Source organism: Salmo trutta, chromosome 23 (genome assembly GCF_901001165.1).
Source record: "Salmo trutta chromosome 23, fSalTru1.1, whole genome shotgun sequence".
In the NCBI taxonomy this organism is placed as follows: Eukaryota; Metazoa; Chordata; class Actinopteri; order Salmoniformes; family Salmonidae; genus Salmo; species Salmo trutta.
This window is the reverse complement of record NC_042979.1, coordinates 27,839,328-27,848,850: the sequence shown is the minus strand read 5'-3', so window position 1 is coordinate 27,848,850 and position 9,523 is coordinate 27,839,328. Positions and strand designations below refer to the sequence as shown.

The 9,523-nt window shown below is 43.0% G+C and overlaps 2 long non-coding RNA genes across 4 annotated transcripts; both read right to left on the bottom strand.

Annotated features, from left to right (window-relative positions):
- Positions 1 to 2,900: 2,900 nt before the first annotated feature.
- Positions 2,901 to 3,830, bottom strand: LOC115160229 (uncharacterized). Its single transcript, XR_003869042.1, has 2 exons — positions 3,574 to 3,830; positions 2,901 to 3,357 (listed from the first exon to the last, which is right to left on the bottom strand). It is a non-coding gene; the product is annotated as an uncharacterized LOC115160229 (long non-coding RNA).
- An 853-nt stretch (positions 3,831 to 4,683) lies between these two features.
- Positions 4,684 to 9,500, bottom strand: LOC115159707 (uncharacterized). Of its 3 annotated transcripts, none has more exons than XR_003868941.1 (3): positions 8,732 to 9,500; positions 4,811 to 5,520; positions 4,684 to 4,725 (listed from the first exon to the last, which is right to left on the bottom strand). It is a non-coding gene; the product is annotated as an uncharacterized LOC115159707 (long non-coding RNA). The 3 variants fall into 3 exon arrangements; XR_003868940.1 differs by lacking the exon at positions 8,732 to 9,500 and having other exon boundaries at positions 4,811 to 4,974; positions 5,066 to 5,966; XR_003868939.1 differs by lacking the exon at positions 8,732 to 9,500 and having other exon boundaries at positions 4,811 to 5,237; positions 5,395 to 5,966.
- Positions 9,501 to 9,523: the final 23 nt, after the last annotated feature.

The window sequence follows — 9,523 nt, the reverse complement described above, 5'->3', positions numbered from 1 at the left end:
GGGTCCATATCAATAAGGTTATAAACTATTTTTATTTGGTCCCCAACAAAAAACTAAACAAATGTAGGCCTGGCAAAGGGACAGGGTTCCGGTCTTGATTACTCCTACAGTTTTGCTTCGGTAGTGCACTTTAACTGACGCCCGGCCCTGAAATACAATTTCCAATGGTAGTGGAGGCTCCTCAGAGGAGAAATGAAATAAAAATGGTAAAATATTGAAAAAGTTATCCTTTTTAGATTAAACTATACTAAATATATTAATGTCACCAAATAACTGATTAAAACACACTGTTTTGTAATGAAGGTCTACAGTAGCCTCAACAGCACTCTGTAGGTAGCACCATGGCATAACCGGAGGACAGACAGTTTCCATCCTCCTCTGGGTACATTGACTTCAATCCAAAATCTAGGAGGCTCATGGTTCGCAACCCCTTCCATAGACTTACGCAGTAATTATGGCAACTTCCGGAGGACGTCCTCCAACCTATCAGAGTTCTTGCAGCATGAACTGACCTGTCCACTCAATCAAAGGATCAGAGAATTAATCTAGTACAGAAAGCATTAACTACAGCTAGCTAACTCTGCAGTGCGTAACATGTGGTGAGTAGTTGACTCAAAGAGAGAGAAAGAAAATAGTTGAAAAGTTTTGAACAAATACATTTCTTCAAATATTATGGCAAAGCAAGAGAGATAAAGCTAGCTATATTTCCTTGTATTTTTTTTCACTTTCACTTACATAGCTAGGGAATGCAGCTACCTAACATTAGTTTAGCCTACTCAAACAGAGAGGGATAGTATGTTAGCTAGCTGACTGAGGCTATCCAACACTGGAACTCTTCCAAGTCAAGGTATTTATTTATTTCCACTGGGGCCCGCCGGTGTAACTGCTAAAACTGCTTGCTGACTGTACACTGTACTGCATTATTGTAGCGGGTTTACAAATCCGTTAGTTCTATTAGCTATGTTTACTATGATGTTAGCTTATATGGTGACAACGATGTAGGCTATGTGTAGATGTTAGTGGTTATGATATGATGGTTTGGCTTGGAAAGTTTTTTTCGCCTGGTCAGAGACAGTTGATGTGTTATGCACCGAAGTCCACAAACAAAGGGAAAATGTGAGAGCTGGATGCAGGCTAGAGTGTGGAAGGCGTTATTGAATGTGTCACTGTCTGTCACCTGATTACTCAAATTTATCTCGACCTGTACACAAACGCTGTAAACTTGGCTAAGGTTGTAGCAACCTCATGATGGGTATAGGGAAAATGTGAGTATCATATAGTAGCCTAAACCTATCGATGTTATATTGTTGTACATCAATGTTACAATATGCTGTAATAGAAATAAGGCCATGCTCATTAAAAAAATGATCTTCCTTCCTAATCTTAAATGGTACCGACTGCCACTGATTTCCAAACATGGCCACATATAGAGAAGTCAGATTTGAAAATTCCTAATAAGAAACTTTAGGTACATATTGTATAAACACAAACTCACTTTCTTGACAACAAACATGGACAACTTTGACGAAAGGCTATCAGAATAAGTTCACAAATAAAAACATCTTTATGATACCTTGTGTAGTGATTTTAAAGACACAAAAATGAGTTTGAACTCCTAGAACGAATTCCGGGAGGTATTGGGGCACAGGAGGCCGGTGGCATCTTGATTGGGAGGACGGGCTCATAGTAATGGCTGGAATGGAATGGTATTGAGCACATAAAACACATGGTTTCCATGTGTTTGATGCTGGATGCTGGATTGGCACACATTCAACAAATCTGATACAATAAAGTGGATATTTGTCAAATCTGTCATGATTGATGTATTGTAACAGGCCCACGATGTGGTTACTAAAATCTGATTTTGATATTTGGCTGTTTTTGCTGCATAACATTTAGAAGTTGTCCCTTTTCAGGTTTAGAAGTAAGTAACAAGAACATTTCCCAGGACATAGACATATCTAATATCTAACTGCACTGTCCAATTTACAGTAGCTATTACAGTGAAATAAACTAAACTGCTTGGAGTAACCCTGGATTGTAAACTGTAATGGTCAAAACATAATGATACAACAGTAGCTAAAATGAGGAGAGGTCTGTCCATAATAAAGCGCGGTTCTGCCTTAACGCTTTCAACAAGGCAGGTCCTACAAGCCCTAGTTTTGTCGCACCTGGAATACTGTTCAGTCGTGTGGTCAGGTGGTCAAAGAGGGACTTTGGAAAATTACAATTGGCCCTTAAATGTACACGGAGAGCTAACAATAATATACATGTCAATCTACCCTGGCTCTGAGTAGAGAGATTGACTTCATTACTACTGGCACACAGCTCAGACACCCATGCATACCCCACAAGACATGCCACCAGAGGTCTCTTCACAGTCCCCAAGTCCAGAACAGACTATGAAAGTCACACAGTACTACATAGAGCCATGACTATATGGAACTCTATTCCACATCAAGTAACTGACGCAAGCAGTAAAGTTAGACTTAAAAGTCAAATAAAAACACACCTTATGGAACAGCAGGGACTGTGAACGGACACACACAATAACATACGCACTATACACACAGATTTTATGTTGTAGACATGCGGTAGTAGAGTAGTGGCCTGAGGGCACACAGTGTGTTGTGAAATCTGTTAATTGTTTATAACTGCCTTCATTTTGCTGGACCCCAGAAAGAGTAGCTGCTGCCTTTGCAGCAGCTAATGGGGAGTCATAATAAATACAAAAGGCCAGTTGAAAGTAGGCTCAGCAAAGTATTCCACTTAGAAACCAGATCATAGACCTAGCATTACTTTCATTTATACAAATGTATGGGGTGTAAGAGCCAAAGGAAAGTAGCTGTTACTGAAATATCACTCGAGGATAAAGTTCTTAAAAGAAAAAGCATGGAAAATATACAACACATGAAATTGTATTTTAGTCACACCAACTGACAACTGTTGCAATCGCCAGAGTTGATTGAAATTTGTTTTAGTGTAGCCAATACAAACAAAAAGACAGTAAAAACAGTGTCACAAAATAAAAGACAAAAACCTCCATAAAAGCGTTCATATTTGATGATCGAGGGCCTCTGTACATACTAGTGTAACCAGAACAGTATTGTCCTCACTAAAGTGACTGAGGAAGCTACTAACTAGACTATTGAGATTCAGCCACAGTGTGTGTCATCAATGTGAGGTGTTGAAGGTGCCCCTCGGGGGTCGGCGGGAGGCGAAGGGAGATATGTCTTTGTGGGTGAACATGAAAGTGTCGCTCGGTTTTTGAAGTAACAGGAACTGCAAAGTCAGCCATCATACCGTAGATCACTGGGTGCTTCGCAGGTTCGAGGCATGTTCTGCCTTCAACTCCTCCTGTAACACACAGGTGATGTTGGAAACTTAGGGGTTAGTGGTTTAAGTGTAAGGGGCTGTGTGAGAGTAGGAGGTAATGGTTGTCCTCTCACACCAGACGCCTCTTCTCAAACACTGGCTTATCATCCCTCACCTCTGACACACAACCATGTAAAAAGGGGGAACATTCCTAATAGTGTGTGTGTGTGTGTGTGTATTTGGGACACGAGAGCTCACCTGCACTTGGCCACGTGCCTAAACAGGATATGTCATCACACAGGAAGAAAGATGGCAGGAGCAGTGTGTCTCAGGTTCCCCTTGTGTAGGCCAGGTTACTGTAAAAGCACTTTGTGACAACTGCTGATGTAAAAAGAAAAAGGCCAAATATAGACTTTTGATTGACTGATTGTATAAGTAGATGTCCACTTACATTTACATTTTACATTTAAGTCATTTAGCAGACGCTCTTATCCAGAGCAACTTACAAATTGGTGCATTCACCTTAAGATATCCAGTGGAAAAACCACTTTACAATAGTGCATCTAAATCTTTTGGGGGGGGGGGGGGGGGGGGGGGTAGAAGGATTACTTTATCCTATCCCAGGTATTCCTTAAAGAGGTGGGGTTTCAGGTGTCTCCGGAAGGTGGTGATTGACTCCGCTGTCCTGGCGTCGTGAGGGAGCTTGTTCCACCATTGGGGTGCCAGAGCAGCGAACAGTTTTGACTGGGCTGAGCGGGAGCTGTGCTTCCTCAGAGGTAGGGAGGCGAGCAGGCCAGAGGTGGATGAACGCAGTGCCCTTGTTTGGGTGTAGGGCCTGATCAGAGCCTGAAGGTACGGAGGTGCCGTTCCCCTCACAGCTCCGTAGGCAAGCACCATGGTCTTGTAGCAGATGCGAGCTTCAACTGGAAGCCAGTGGAGAGAGCGGAGGAGCGGGGTGACGTGAGAGAACTTGGGAAGGTTGAACACCAGACGGGCTGCGGCGTTCTGGATGAGTTGTAGGGGTTTAATGGCACAGGCAGGGAGCCCAGCCAACAGCGAGTTGCAGTAATCCAGACGGGAGATGACAAGTGCCTGGACTAGGACCTGCGCCGCTTCCTGTGTGAGGCAGGGTCGTACTCTGCGAATGTTGTAGAGCATGAACCTACAGGATCGGGTCACCGCCTTGATGTTAGTGGAGAACGACAGGGTGTTGTCCAGGGTCACGCCAAGGTTCTTAGCACTCTGGGAGGAGGACACAAGGGAGTTGTCAACCGTGATGGCGAGATCATGGAACGGGCAGTCCTTCCCTGGGAGGAGGAGCAGCTCCGTCTTGCCGAGGTTCAGCTTGAGGTGGTGAGCCGTCATCCACACTGATATGTCTGCCAGACATGCAGAGATGCGATTCGCCACCTGGTTATCAGAAGGGGGAAAGGAGAAGATTAATTGTGTGTCGTCTGCGTAGCAATGATAGGAGAGACCATGTGAGGATACTTACCCGTCATGTGTCAAGTGCCAACACTGCCAAGTGGCTGGGATGTCCTCCACTGAGTCCACTGTCCTTGCCACCCCAAACACCTCCACCATCGGCACCCCAGATCCCTACGACCACAGTTTGACGCATTGGCCCACCAGACTCATCACACAGTAGGGTGGAAGTGTCTGGAAATTAAATCAAAACAACTGAGAACAGTGAACACACCTCGCACCAAAAAAAAAAAACGAGTAGGGCAGAGTGACTAAAACAACTGACACATGGAGGTTGAGATGTGTGTCCTGGTGAAAGAAAGGTCATGTTTTTCAGGGCGTTCTTCCTCAGAGGGAGCAGCATCGGAAGTAGCAGGCTAGAGCCTTCACATACTAACCCCTTCAGAGAGGACCCCTTCAGAGAAGACAGAGGGTACGACAGTCTGCCTCCTCAGTTCCTACACACACAGGTTAGAGCCTTCAGATACATACCCTCTAACAGAGCACATCAGGAAACACTGCCACCTTAACTCACCACGCAGACACATGCACACACAAAGAAACCTAAGATTCTCAGTGCAGACTTTAAATGATTACCATGTGTTTGCGTGTTACCTGTAGGAAGTGGTCTATCTGCTGCAGCAGCTCCATGTCTATGGATGTTCTTCTCTGCTGAACATGTGCAGGATGTGAGGGATAGGAGTATAATTCTGCATCCAACGTCTCTGGAGAACGAAGATTCTACACAGTTAAATACAAAGTGAATTCAGTTAAATCGCACATTACACACAGTCCCTGTCCCTCTAGAAAAATATGTAATTATACTCTAGTATAGGGTCCTCTGGACACCAAGGGATGGACGTTTTGTTTTTTGCCCTAACACTACACAGCTGAGGATTCTTCTTCGGTATCATGGCGTTCACACATTTTGTCTGTGCATGCCACCACCTACTGTGCAGTAGTGTATGTTCAATCGCAGTACATTTGTGATACAAAAAAACATTGTTTTTTTTAATTGCACCACCAGCCCACCCTACACCTATATACCACTATTTCATCCAGAATCTCAAAAACATCTTATAAGTCTCCTGCAGTAAAATATTGTACACACAGGTACTTCTCTGCAGCTGCCACCTACACTCTAAAAACCCACTACCCCAGTCCACTACTTTGACCCTATTGACCCTGCTCCTGCTCCTGCACCATGCCAACATCACACAACTGATTCAAATTATCAAAGCTTGATGATTAGTTGATTATCAGCTGTGTAGTGTTAGGGCAAAAACAAAATGTGCACTGAGTTTGGGTAACTCTGCCCTATGAGGTCCAGAGCCTGTTGGATTTCTGTTCTACCAGAATAAATTGCACCCACCTGGTGTCCCAGGTCTAAATCAGTCTCTGATTAGAGGGGAAGAATGAAAAAGGGTAGTGGAACTTGCTTTGAGGTCCAGAGTTGAGTTTGAGTGCTCTAGTACAGTGGTTCCCAAACTTTTTGTAGTCCCGTACCCCTTCAAAACATTCAACCTCCAGCTGCATACCCCCTCTAGCACCAGGGTCACACACACTATACATTTATTAAACATAAGAATGAGTGTGAGTTTGTGTCACAACCTGGCTCGTGGGAAGTGACAAAGAGCTCTTATAGGACCAGGGAACAAATAATAATCAATCATTTTGCTCATCAAAAATTGTGAATAACTCACCACAGGTTAATGAGAAGGGTGTGCTTGAAAGGATGCAGATAACTCTGCAATGATGGGTTGTATTGGAGAGTCTCAGTCTTAAATAATTTCCCACACAGTCTGCGCCTGTATTTAGTTTTCATGCTAGTGAGGGCCGAAAATCCCCTCTTACATAGGTACGTGGTTGCAAAGGGCATCAGTGTCTTAACAGCACGATTTGCCAAGGCAGGATACTCTGAGCGCAGCCCAATTTTCACAGAACAGCTTGTTGCAATTTCGATGAGGCTCTCTTGTTCAGATATCAGTAAGTGGACTGGAGGCAGAGCATGAAAGGGATAATGAATCCAGTTGTTTGTGTCATCCGTTTCGGGAAAGTTCATGCATAATTGCGCATCCAACTCAGGTGCTTCGCTATATCACATTTGACATTGTCCGTAAGCTTGAGTTCATTTACACACAAAAGATCATACAATGATGGAAAGACCTGTGTGTTGTCCTTGTTAATGCAGACAGAGAAGAGCGCCAACTTCTTAATCATAGCCTCAATTTTGTCCCTACATTTAATATAGTTGCGGAGTGTCCCTTTAATCCTAGATTCAGATCATTCAGGCGAGAAAAAATAATCACCCTGATAGGCCCGTCGTGCGTGATGACGAGTTTCTCACAAGCAGTCAGACAAGTGAAAATTATGGTCAGTAAAGAAAACTTTAAGCTCATCTCTCAAAACAAATGTGTCAATAATTTGCCCCTTGATAACCAGCACACTTCTGTACATTGTAAAAGCATTACATGGTCGCTGCCCATATCATTGCATAGTGCAGAAAATACACAAGAGTTCAGGGGCCTTGCTTTAACAAAGTGAACCATTTTCACTGTAGTGTCCAAAACGTCTTTCAAGCAGTCAGACATTCCCTTGGCAGCAACAGCCTCTCGGTGGATGATGCAATGTACGCAAGTGGCATCGGGAGCAACTGCTTGCACATGCATTACCACTCCACTATGTCTCCCTGCAAAGGCTTTTGCGCCATGAGCAGCAGCTATGTTTGGCTACATTTGGACCGTTAGTGGAATTCCTGCGAGAGAATAATTGTTAATGTGATTGGATGGTAATTATTTGACTAGGCTACCTGTATTTGACATTATGTTGTTATTTCACTGAACACCAGCAGGTATATCTCACTGGTCACCATAGCAACACCCACCCGTAGCACGCACGCCAGTAGGTATATCTCACTGGTGATCCCCAAAGCCAACACCTCCTTTGGCTGCCTTTCCTTCCAGTTCTCTGCTGCCAATGACTGGAACGAATTGCAAAAATCACTGAAGCTGGAGACTTATATTTCCCTCACTAACTTTAAACATCAGCTATCTGAGCAGCTAACTGATCGCTGCAGCTGTACATAGGCCATCTGTAAATAGCCCATCCAATCTACCTACCTCATCCCCATATTGTTTTTAATTTACTTTTCTGCTCTTTTGCACCAGTATTTCTACTTGCACATCATCATCTGCACATCTATCACTCCAGTGTTAATTTGCTAAATTGTAATTACTTCGCTACTATGGCCTATTTATTGCCTTACCTCCTCACGCCATTTGCACACACTGTATATAGACTCTTTTTTTCTGTTGTGTTGTTGACTGTACGCTTGTTTATGTGTAACTCTGTGTTGTTGTTTGTGTCACACTGCTTTGCTTTATCTTGGCCAGGTTCCAGTTGTAAATGAGAACTTGTTCTCAACTAGCCTACCTGGTTAAATAAAGGTCAAATAAATGAAAAATAAATAGATGGTTTAATTTTATTATGGGCAGTGAAACAAGGCTACTCAGGCGAGAAAAAAACCTCACCCAAATGTATAGCCACGTTGGAAAATATAAATGGACTGTTTGAAAATGTGAAGCAAAAAAGTAAACAAAAAAAGTGTATTTTTATTTTTTATTTGGGTACCCCTGTTTGGGAATAACTGCTCTAGTATATACGAAGCCATACCATGCAAGGCAGGGAATGGCAGTGCCTGCCTGTACAGGTGTAGTGTCACGTCAACCAAACCAGAGTCAATCTCATGCAGTGGTGCAGGTGTAGTAGTGGCCATATGCAGTATGCCCACCTGTTTCTCTACAGATATATTCACGAACTACCATTGAGAATGATTGAACAATTGAACGATCCATTTTACTTCCTTAAATCTCTGCCATTATTAGGTGGAGGGAATTACCACCAACCTACACCATACAGAGTAGACAATTGTTGATCATTAATTCATACTCACCTGATGGCAGAGAAAGGGTCATGGTCAAAACTCGGTATGTCAAGCCGTGTTAGCTGGGGGCTGGATAGTCTTGAACGATCCTTGTAACCTACCATAGACAGACATGCATGCATGCATACATACATGCATACATACATACGCACGCACACTCACCTGTTTGGTATGATAGCTAGCTAGTTTTAGCTCAATGCTTGGTGGCTTTTACTATAATCTCCCTGTCTTGTCTGTCTGTAAAGCCACCAATAATTGAAGGCAGCTAACTAACTAACGTTACTTATTGGTGACTTTAATTTATAACTAACCTGCGGAAGCTAGCTAGCTGGATATGTTCAGGTAATATCACTAACACAGCTTTTATTTGAAAACAGCTAGCGACGTAGTCATGTTGCAGCCCCTCTTCTCTACGCCCACACCGTCTCTGTTCAATCTTGTGGACGTCAAAAGAAAAATGAAATAATGCAGTCGAAATGATTATACGTCTTGGTTGTATAAATTCGGAAATTGATTGAACGAACAGTACACGGATGACATTTGAACAAACAAATATAAAACGATCATGTGAATATATCATGGGTTGCCATGGAAAAAGTCATTTTCAATAAACCTTGCCATTTACACTATAAAGTGTAAACTATATTCTTTAACGTGAGTAGAATATAATAACTGTTCTGTGCAGAGCAGTTCACTATCACGAACGAGGCGGAGTGAGTAATTCCACATTCACATGCTACCTTACTAGGTAACTCGGAAATGTCCAAATGACTAGATGGTTGAAGTACACGTGCAGTCAAC